The sequence below is a fragment of the Meriones unguiculatus genome, chromosome 5 (genome assembly GCF_030254825.1).
Source record: "Meriones unguiculatus strain TT.TT164.6M chromosome 5, Bangor_MerUng_6.1, whole genome shotgun sequence".
NCBI lineage: Eukaryota > Metazoa > Chordata > Mammalia > Rodentia > Muridae > Meriones > Meriones unguiculatus.
This window is the reverse complement of record NC_083353.1, coordinates 15,309,603-15,320,968: the sequence shown is the minus strand read 5'-3', so window position 1 is coordinate 15,320,968 and position 11,366 is coordinate 15,309,603. Positions and strand designations below refer to the sequence as shown.

General features: G+C 41.9%; 1 pseudogene; it reads left to right on the top strand.

Annotated features, from left to right (window-relative positions):
• The first annotated feature begins 10,607 nt into the window (after positions 1-10,607).
• On the top strand, positions 10,608-10,957 carry LOC110566534 (RNA guanine-N7 methyltransferase activating subunit-like; annotated as a pseudogene).
• Positions 10,958-11,366: the final 409 nt, after the last annotated feature.

Here is an 11,366-nt window from a genome sequence, read left to right as displayed (position 1 = left end):
CATCAACCCGCATGCAACCAGACATGATCTTCTCTGGGTCCAAAGTGGCTGACCCTGAGTGCAGTGCTTAGCCTCGCATCCTGAGCATAACATTTTAGCTTTTTATGCTATCCAACCATGCTTGGGGAGAATGTCCTGCTTCAATGGCTGTAAAGGCCTGAATGATCAAGGCTGCATTACGCTGTTTTGAGACTCTAATCTTGCATATATACCACAGGCAAACCAAGGAGACCAACACCAGAAGGCCTGTTAACGCTCCCATGCCCGCCCATTCCTTCAGATGATTCATGGCTGCAGCAATCCATGATGATAATCCTGTGGCTAGTCCTGCGTCCACTCTGGTAGAATTTACTGTGACAATGGCCACTCTCAGCTGCTCCATCATAGTATCGAATTCTCTAGTCCAATTACCTAAAATATAGCTCGACAATTGTTTAGACAGATTTGCAGCACAGGAAAAATTCTCATGTTGTATGCTAGTGACACAAAGTCCAGCATACTTTCATTGACAGCCAAGTTGAGCGATTTGCCATAGGGTATCAATTTGCTCCTGCACGAGGTCAATCATCTGATTGAACACCATCAAGCTTCCTTTTAGTTGAGCATTAATTCCTTTATGTACAACTAAGGCATGAGCTACATTGGCTAAATGATTGTTCAGGGTCTGAGCAGTCTGCCCAGTATGACTCATGGCTAATGCCCCGGTGGTAGCTCCAACAGCCGCCAATGAGATGGTAGTAACAATGGTGGCTGTAGTTCCAAGATCCCTTTTCTGTCTGAAGAGAGTCATAGCATGAGGGGCATCAACGGGCACAGGCACGCAGTGAGGCATGCGAGTAACCAGGGCATATCTAAATTTACTAGCATTCCATCATTGGGCAAAAAAGCAAGTATCATCACCACAATTACTTGGCTCTATCTGGCTACTTTTGATGTGAACTGACAGACTAAGATCAGAAAGGAGAGGAGAACCTCCCCTATTAGTGGACTTGGGGAGTGGCATGCAAGCAGAGGGAGGAGGGAGGGTGGGATTGGGAGGGGAGGAGGGAGGGGCTTATGGGGGGATGCAGAATGAATAAAGTGTAATTGATGAAAAATTTTAAAAAAAGGGAAAAAAATAATTTAAGAACCTTAAATGACTTTCAAAATTGGAGGAAACTTGGAGTTAGTCAATTGGCATGGAGCACGTCTCGCCCCTGGGGGCAATGGTCTCCTGAACCTACTCAGACCTTGGACACCACCACTGCTAGTTCTAGAACTGACGCAGGATGTTCCAATGAGGGGTTAAGGCTTCTCATAATATTTCCTATAAGCCCACACATGTTTGTCTATATCTCCCATCCTTGAGTTTTTATATCATGGGTCTTACATATTTCCTCATAGTTTTCTTTTTTAATTATTTTATTTTTATTAATAACAGTTTATTAACTTTGTATCCATCCTGTACCTCCCTCCTTCCTCTCTTCTCAATTCCAGTCTCCCTCAACCTCCCCACCCATACTCCTCCAGGAGTCTGCTGATAAGGTTGGTACTCTTCCCCTTCCCTCTGACCCTAGTCTATCAGGTCTCATCAGGTGTGTTTGCATTGTCTTCCTCCTGGTAAGGCCTCTATCCCCTCAGGGGCAGGTGATCAAAGAGCAGGCCAATCAGTTCCTGTCAGAGACAGTCCCTGTCCCCATTGCGAGGGAACACACTTGGGCACTGACTTTCCATGTGATACCTCTATGCAGGGGTTCCAGGCCATCTCCATGAGTAGTCCTTGCCTGGAGTATTAGTCTCTGAGAAGACCCCTGTGCCCAGAACTTTTGGATCTGTTGCTAAACTTATGGAGCTCCTGTCCTCTACCAAACTTACTATTTCTCCCTTCTTTCATAAGATTACCTGCAATCTTCCTAAAGAGTGTCTATGAGTCTCAGCATTTGCCTCAATACCCTGTAGGGTAGAGCCTTTCAGAAGCCTTCTGTGGTAGACTCCTGTTTCCTGTTTTTTCCCTCCTCCAATGTCCATCCTCTTTGCCTTTCCAAATGGGGATTGAACATCTTAGACAGAGTCCTCCTTCTTGAGTAGCTTCATTTAATGTACAGATTTTTGTATGTTTATCCTATATTATATGTCTAGTATCCACTTATGAGTGAGTATATACCCTGTGTGTCTTTCAGATTCTGGGATACCTCACTCAGGATGATCTTTTCTAGTTCCCAACTTTTACCTATCCTAGTATTTTTTAAGTTTAATTGTAAAATCACAGGTAGCTTCTCCATTTATACTTTGCTTGGAGTAAGCCTATGTCTGTCCCTTCATTTCCCCATTGCTTCCCTCTAATACTTATTAGAACCCTTCTGCCTCTACCATTGTCTTTTTATACTTTCATTCAACATATGCTAATTTTTTTCTTCCCTAAATGGATGCCCCACCAAAAGGCCATTTCTAGTTTTCAAGAAACTACATGTACTCCCAATTAACACAGAATATAGAAAGTTTGAAGCTAGGACCCTCATATGAGAGAATACATGTGGGACTTATTTTCTGGGATTTTGATGGACTCAACATGATTTTTTTTTTCATTTCATCCAATCATTTTAAAATTTATAATCTCATTTTACTTTATAGCTGAGTAAAAATGATGCTGCATTCTGAACATAACATGGCTATTGCATGCTTTAATTCATAGTAGCTGTTGTTACCTGCACATGATCAAGCCAGTCAAAATTCTTGTAAGATGATAAATTGGCAGTTGATGTCTTCTGAGAGAGCAAGAGTCACTCTCCTTTGGAGGAAGGCTTCTCATTCCTTCATGGGTGGTGACATGGCTATATGGACAGCACTAACAAGACTGGGGGAATTGTTAATAATGAACAAAAGGGGCAAGAAGCTGGAGAAGAATGGAACAGGGAAGAGTTGGAAGAAGGTAGTGGTATACAGATACGATCAGTACAATATATATTTAATGCCTGGAACCCTAAAAGAACTAAAGTACTATTTACAAAATTAATAAGGATATATTTCTAGGAGTGGTATACCTAGATGTTGAGGAAGAAGTGGAACCAATAATTATTTCCAGAGACTGGAGAGATGGCTCAATTGTTAAGAGCACTGACTGTTCTTCCAAAAGACCTGAGATCAGTTCTCAGCTTCTACATGGCAGCTAACAACTCTTTATAACTCCAGGTCCAGGAGCTCTAACATTGCTCACCCATACATACTAGCAGACAGTACACCAATGTACATAAAATAAAAGTAAATAAATAATTAAAAAAAAACAAACATTTCCAGTTATAATTCCTGTGAACCACAACAATGACCAATATAAATAATACTACAAAGGGTGGACTACTGCATACATACTCTGGTTGAACTTAAAGTCCATTAAACAAGGGGTAAACCAAACTTGGTTCTAAAAACCTATCCAACTGGGGATAATTAATTCATGGATATTGGAGGAGAACTTCCAGCCACCACTTCTCCTCACACTGGGAGGAGACTCAGGAAGTTGAATCCAGAAAATAGAAAGAACCATCTAATCATCCTCTTCCTCAGACAACCTGTGACATACAGGGATGCAGAGAGACAGAGTAAAGAGTAAGTGCTTTTGAGCAAGCCAGCATTACCAGAGGAGACTAGGAAACATGTAAATAACATTATTCAAGAGTTTCTCACAAAACTGAGTGATTTGCTAATTTCACCATAAAGGGGAAATAATTGGTCAGGTGGAAAAGATTCCCACAGGGAATTATGATGCTTATTTTGTGTGGTTCCACTTTATTACTTCATCTCACTAAATGAAAAACTTTACAGACCATGGCCAAAACCCATCCTGGGGATTAATTAAGAAAGAGTAGCCAGCTTCCTGAGTTGTCAGATTAGTTGTGTCTGGGTCACAGCTTAGCACATTCCCAGATAAAGGATGGGCACATCATTCCAGAACTGCAGAATCTATGCCCCACAGCCCCAAGAACAACTGAGCTTTGTGTGAGACCTCACCAGAGCAGCTTTGGGCCTTATATTTCAGTCACTGTTGCAGCTAAGAGGCTGCTGATGGCCCCACTCTGCAGAGGTGTTAATTCCTAAGAGCAATCTCCCTGGGCCCCAGACTGCTGTTTACCCTGGAGGTGGCAGTGGCTATCACATAATAAGCACAGTACCTGGGGCACTACCAGATCCTCAAGGATAAGGGTAAAGGCAGGCGGTAGATGGAAGGTTGAGGTTAACATCAGATGCAGGGTGACGACAGCCCTCCATACCCTTGCTCAGCCTTCATCCTCATTGAGTTTGCATTAACATATCTCACTGGCCCCTGGCTGTGATCAGGAATTACAAATGGAGCCTTTGTTGGGCCAGAGCATTCTCTGAAGCTTGAGAGGCAGCAAGAAGGTGGCAGCTCACCTCCTTCTCCTTCTACTCCTATGTGCCTCAAGTGAAATGACATGCCAAGATGACTTTGACCTCAAATATTCTTTGGAGATAGTTAAGGAGGAAAAAACATTTGCAGCACAGGTCTGGAAGGTCCTGGCCTCCTGATAGTGGGAACCTCTGCTCTAACATCTCACAAACTCTCTGTATCCCCTGAACCTCTGATCACAGCTTTTAATGGGCAGAACATGCTCACCCAGTCCGCAGATTCCCTTCAGGTTTCTTCAGGAGAGAAAGTCTCCATCATCTGCAGGGTAAGTCAGAGCCTCCTCTACACAAATGGTACCTGTCCTGGCACCAGCAGAGTCAAGGACAGACCATTGAGGCCCTTATTTACCACACTTCAGTCAAGATTAGCGCAGTACCCACCAGTTTCCTTCGGAGCAGATCTGGGACAAAATTCACCCTGTCATTATTGCAGACTTTCAGCCTGAGATTTATGCATTCTACCATGGTCTTGAAAGACTGAAGAGGTGTCCCACAGTGATTGATTCCTGAACAATAACTCTCCACAAACCTGCTTTGCCCACCTTCCCTGGACTCAGGAATTCCTCTGAGAGAAACAGCTGAGCACTTGGTGGGTGGACAGTGAAAAACAGCTTAACAGCACCAACACAGACTACTGCATGGAGTTGTCTTGTCTCCTTAGTCTCCTCTGTGGTCTTCAGTGTTTTTCACAGAAAAGAGATGTGATCAAAATCATTTAAAAAAATGAGAGAGAGAGAGAAGAAAAAAGCAGGTTGGATTAATTCACATTCATTCTCTTTCACTCTCTCCACCATTGTTCTGCTTCCTCTCCCACACATCTTTCTCTATTAATCCCCTCTGGACACTGGGACATCTCCACCTCACAGTCACTTTCCAACTTCTCTCAGGCCCTCACTTCAGGATAGGCCTTCTTTACCTGAGGCTATTGTCCTTCATGATGTAGCATCCTGATGGAAACCTGTAAAGTCACAACTCAGGAATAAGAAAACCATGTCCAGGATGCAGTATTCTCCAGATTAATAGAAACTCTGGTGTTCCCCTGAGTCTTCTACACAGTAAAGTACTCTAAAATAGAGAGGAGGGGTATCACAGGAATAGTATGTATTACTAGTAGCATAATAAAAGCTCAACAAAGGAGTCTACAATAGGAAATTCTACAAGGTTATCATCATGAGGAACAGCATGAACCGTTAGATTGATGATGAATTCAGTGAGACTGAGCCATGCCTGTTGACTTCACAATGTACTTATATATTTAGGGATACAGTTACTCTCTGTGCTATGTACTATTTAGTATTTTTCTTGTCAATTTGACACAAGCTGGGAAGAAGAACCTTAATTGAGGTATGGCTTCCATGAGATTGCACATACACAAATCATTTTTAATAAATGATCGTAGTGGAAGGGACCAGGACACCATAGGTGGGGCCATTCCTAATAGATGATGCTGACAGTTGGAAGAAAGCAAACTCAGCAAATCATGGAGAAGAGGCCAGTAAGTATCTTTTTTTCATACTTCCTGCCTCTGCTCTTGATGGGAGCTCCTGCCCTAACTTCCTTCAATGAAGTACTGTGATCAGGACTTGTAAGCCAAATAAGGCTTTTCCTCTCCAACTTGCATTTCGTCATGATGTTTATTACAGTGATAGAAAGCAAGCTAGGATACTATCCAAGGTAGGGGCCTAAAAGGTGCCCTTTTTATCTGTCTTTCTCCTTGTTCTATCATGGATAAATTTTACTTTTCACTGGTTCATCTGAGGTCTATAAGTAAATACTCTCTTCAATCTCTTCATCCTTGCCCCACCTCAAGTCTTATCTCTTACATAGAACATTAAATTGTTATAGTTGTTTCTGAGATCCATCCATCTTCCACAGGTCAAGTCAGAACATCCTGCATAGTGAAGAAAACACTAGCAGCATAAATCCTACACATATCTTGTATGAACTAAAATACATAGGAAGCATTGTGATCTCAAAGGTGACCTACTACCTGTTTTCGTTCCTCATCTCTCATGTCCTTACCAAGAATCTAGAGAATCAACAGTCCCAAGATATTAGGAGAAAACCAAACTTAATATGAGAAGCTGAATTCCCAAGCAGTGGAGGTGAAATTAAAACTGAATTTTTTTTTTGTTCTGAATTTTTTATTAATTTAATAATTTTACATATCCATGGTAGCCCTCTCCATTGTCTCTTCCAGGTCCCATCCTACCTTGTTCATTTCCCTATCCCCCTCCTCTAGCCCCCAGTAAGGGAGTGCCCTCCTCTCTAACCAACTTATCCCAGACTATCAAATCTTTTCAAGACTGCCTGCATCCTCTTCCTCTGTGGCCTGGCAAGTTCACCTTGCCCGAGGAAAGTGATCAAAGAGCACACCACAGAGTAAAACTGAATTTTTATCTGATACCTTTCAAAAGTGGAGTGGGCAGCCTATACGTTGATCAACTGGAATAAAGTACTATCTTTTGAAGAAAGCCAATGGACATAAAGTTCATTGCTGCCTGGAGCATCAGACAAAAGTTCACAAGGAAAGTCAGAATCTGGTGGAACTATATGATACCATGACCCTGGAATCCTAGCACAGCATTGGGACTAAGGACATAGAAATATAAATGTCTCCAGGAGGAAAACAGACATACTCTACATTTCCTTCCTGCTCACACAGATGAAATAACCGATGTATAAGTGGTAAGCTTCATTGTTTTCTGCATTTATAGTGCAGAGTATGGCTACTCTGTACATCACTGGTACCTCTGACAGGAGGCAAGCTATAAGAATTCTAGAGACAAAAGAAAAAAAAAAAGGAATTCTAGAGACTGCCCAGGCAGACATGACCTGCATTTTTGGGGACACAAGTTGATGGCAAAGCTGTCCAGGCCACTGGACAATACTCCAAAGAAGGAAGGTATAATGGACAGGCAGGAAAGATGGAAGCAAAGATCAGTGCATGTGCTGTGGAGAGAGGTAGAACTGGAGTCCTGAGGGAGGTGATACTTGTGAGAGAGGGCTGAGGTCAACAATAGAAAAAGTTCTTGACCAGTGGTTTTGGTCAGGTGGTATGCAGCAGCCTGAGGCCTACACAGATGCAGACCCAGGTTCCAAACACAGGATCTTCCTGACTCTGTGATATGCCAGGGGCTAGAGATGAGGAATAGTAAGCTTCTTGGACTGAACCTCCTTGAAAGACCACTGTGGTTCTTAGGTACGGTTGAGCTCTTGTTGTTCCAAGTCCTCTCCTACTTATCTCCCCTCTCCAACTCCTCCCACTTGCTTCCTTCTCCCTTCCTGACCAGGATGTCCTACCCTATTTTCTCCATTGCACATCACAGGATGAATGTTTAATTGAAAATATAGAGAACAAATATTGGCATATTTATACAAACCTGAGACAGTTGATGTTTAGAATAAGTATCACAATACAATATCCAGATTGAAAACAGATAGTGCAGTAGAGAAAGCAGCATTTGAATGAACAAGAGTAAATTGTATACATTCCAAAAGAACATTATACCAACAAATAACCATACTAAAATATACTACCTCAAGAAGCTAAACAAGAAGGACCCTAGGGAGGATGCTTAATCATCATTCAGAATGGCAAACAGGATGACACCAGAAGTAGTGGAAAAGGGGGAACAGGTAGGCAGCCCACCATAGAAGATCTCTGAAAGGTTCCATCCAACAGGGGATCAAAGAATATGTGAAAATTCACAGCCAAAATTTGGGCAGATCACAGAGTGTCCTGTGGAAGAAGAAGGATGTAGAAGGACCTGGAAACCAAAGCTAAAAAATCTGGGCCCAAGTTGCCTGCAGAGAATGATGCACCAACCATGGACTATCATGGAGAGGACTTAGAACCCTGCTCAGATGTAGCCAATGGACACCACAGTCTCCATGTGGGCTGTTGAGTGAGAGGAGCAGGGACTACCTCTGTCATGAACTCGGTTGCCTGCTGTTTGATCACTTCTCCCTGGTGATGTAGGCTTGTCAGGCCATAGAGGAAGAGGACCCAGGCAGTACTGATGAGACTTAATAAGCTAGGCTCAGATGACAGTGGAAAAGAATGTCCCTTTCCAGTTTACAGTGGAAGAAAATAGGGAGGGGAGAGACAGGGAGGGTGGGACTGGGAATAGATGAGGGAGGGGGCTACAATCAAGATATAAAATGAATAAATTGTAAAAAAGAAAATTAAGAAAAGAATGTCCAAGATTGTCTTTTCAGTTTTAATGTGAAGCTAAAATGTTCTTGAAATGGTCAGACTTGTTGCTTCTTACCAGTCAGACATCAACTGTTCTAACACATTCCACTGAGGGAAGACATTCTCCCTGGGTAAGTAAAAGACTTGAAATATCATAAAAATAATAATAAAATTATCATTGTCCCCCTTCCTCTGCTGATCTGTTCATCCTTCAAACTGTCTTGAAATCCTTTGCCCTTCATGCAGTAATCCAGTTTCAGCACTGCAGAATCTCTCTCAGTATTTTAGAGTATTAAATCTATGGCATTAGACTGACTTCATTTATCACATTATTGAATCTACACATGAAAACAGGCTCACACTGTGGGGTGGGAGTGAAAGGTCATTTGTTTAGGTCATCAAGCTTGAGTCCTAGTGCTCCCCCAAACTTCTGGTTCCACCACTACAACCCCTATTCAGCCCTATCTACACTCCACCAGCTGACACAGGTGTTCTGCATGTTACAGCATGCAATGATTCTGTACTCTTTTTTATTATTATTACAGTTTATTCACAGTATATCCAAGGTGCAGCATCCTCCAATCATCTCCATCACACCACCCTCCCCATTCTCCTTCAATGCCTTTGTTCTAGTCCACAGATAGGGAATGACCTCCCCCCCTTTTATCTGACCCTAGCCTACCAGGTCTCATCAGGACTGGCTATAACATCTTCATCTATTGCCTTGCAAGGCTGCACTCCTGAGGAAGAGGTGATCAACCAGCCACTGAGTTCATGTCAAAGACAGTCTCTGCTCCTCTTACTAGGGAACCCACTTGGAAATTGAGCAGCCTTTGGGCTTCATCTGTGCAGGGACTCTAGGTCCTCTCCTTGCATAGTCCTTGGTTGGAGTATCGGTCCCTGCAGGTCTTCCTGGGCCCGTTTTTTACTCTCTTGGTCTCCTTGTGGACCTACTCTCTCCTCTTCATCCAAAAGGTTGCCTACACTCTTCCCAAGTTTGGCTATGAATCTCAGTATCAAATGGCAGAGAAACACCTAAAGAAATGTTCAGTGTCCTTAGTCATTTGAGAAATGCAACTCAAAATAAATGTGAGATTCCAACTCACAGCCTTCAGAATGACTAAGCTCAAAAACTCAAGGTATGGCACATGCTGGAGATGTTCTGGAGATAGGGAAACCCTCCTGCATTGATAGTGAAAATGTAAATTTGTACAACCATTTCGGAAATCAAGCTGGTGATTTCTCAGAAACTTAGGAATTATACTACCTCAATATCCAGTTATACCAGTCCTGGGAATAGTTCTACAAGATTCAAAACCACACAAGGACATTTGCTCAATTATGTTCATAGCAGATTTGCTAGTAATAGCCAGAATCTGGAAACACCCTAAGTGTCCCTCAACGGAGAAATAGATACAGAAATTGTGGCACATTTACACAATGGAATACTACTCAGCAACTGAAAACTAGAAAATCATGAAATTTTCAGCCAAATGGATGGAACTTGAAAAGATCATTCTGAGTGAGGTATCCCAGAATCAGAAAGACACAGGGTATATACTCACCTTGGTTCTTAGCCATATAATATATGATAAACATACTAAAATCCGTACACCTAAGTAAGCTAAACAAGGAGGACCCAAGGGAAGAGGTTGAAACCTTTTTCAGGAGGGTAAACATGATAGACACCAGAAGTAACAGAAGACAGGGAACAGGATAGGAGTCTTCCACAGGGGCCCACTAAAACACTCTACCCATCAGGTTACCAAAAGTCTTTGATATTCACTATGAGTTTCTGAAGCTAATCTCAGCCTATGCGCTGACTACACCTACTGGAGGGAACACTACATGAACTTACACAAAATCAACTTATTTGCCACACCATGAAAGTCCGTAACGGGCTAAGCATTTGGTTACCTAGAACAGCTGTGTGGGGTGCTGGTGTGTGAATGCCCCTGATTGCTCCTGTACATCTCATGGAAAGATCTTTAAAACTGTACAGAATTTCAACATGAGTGAAACTTCTGAAGTGATTCCAAGTTTTGAAGAGATGTTTGCAAGCAAATTCATACAAGATGACAAAGAGTACCAGGAATACTTGCAACATCCTCCTGAATAGCCTCCAATGTTGAGGAATGGAATAGCAGAACTGGTGGTCAACAAAGAAATAGAGGCAACTGGCTGCAAGACAACAGACAGTTTAGTGGTAGGGATAACAGATGGGGATGGCCAAGTGACAGTCAATGGAATCAATGGCATGGATGATCATGGGATAACATCTAACCACAGCAGAGACCAGAGCCTTACTGTCAACAACAGTGCAGGACAGGATGGTCACACCAGCAGTCTCCATATGGTTAGTACTGAGAGATGTCAGCCGTTTTTAACAAAAGAACATTGATTTTGACAATGTGGTAAATTTTGGTCTTCTTTTTGTCATAGCTTTTCATTCTATTTTAAAGAATGAGTTGTAAATTATTTAGAAATTGAGACTTGAAAAAAATGATTTTACTAGGGGTATAATGATTGATGTAATAAATATACCAAGTGTGAATTACATAGCTTGACATTATATTAAATATAGTTTTGTTTATGATTTCATAGTGTTTGAGTTTGGTCTGTTTTCCTTATTTGGCCTCTAGGGATTCTGTGTATGTCATGGAAATAAAAGTTTTTAATTTAAGAAAAGTCCTTAACCAACATTTCCTTATTCACAAAGTGAAACACTAAATTATCTTTTAATATTATATTAAATAGCAGTATCTGAATT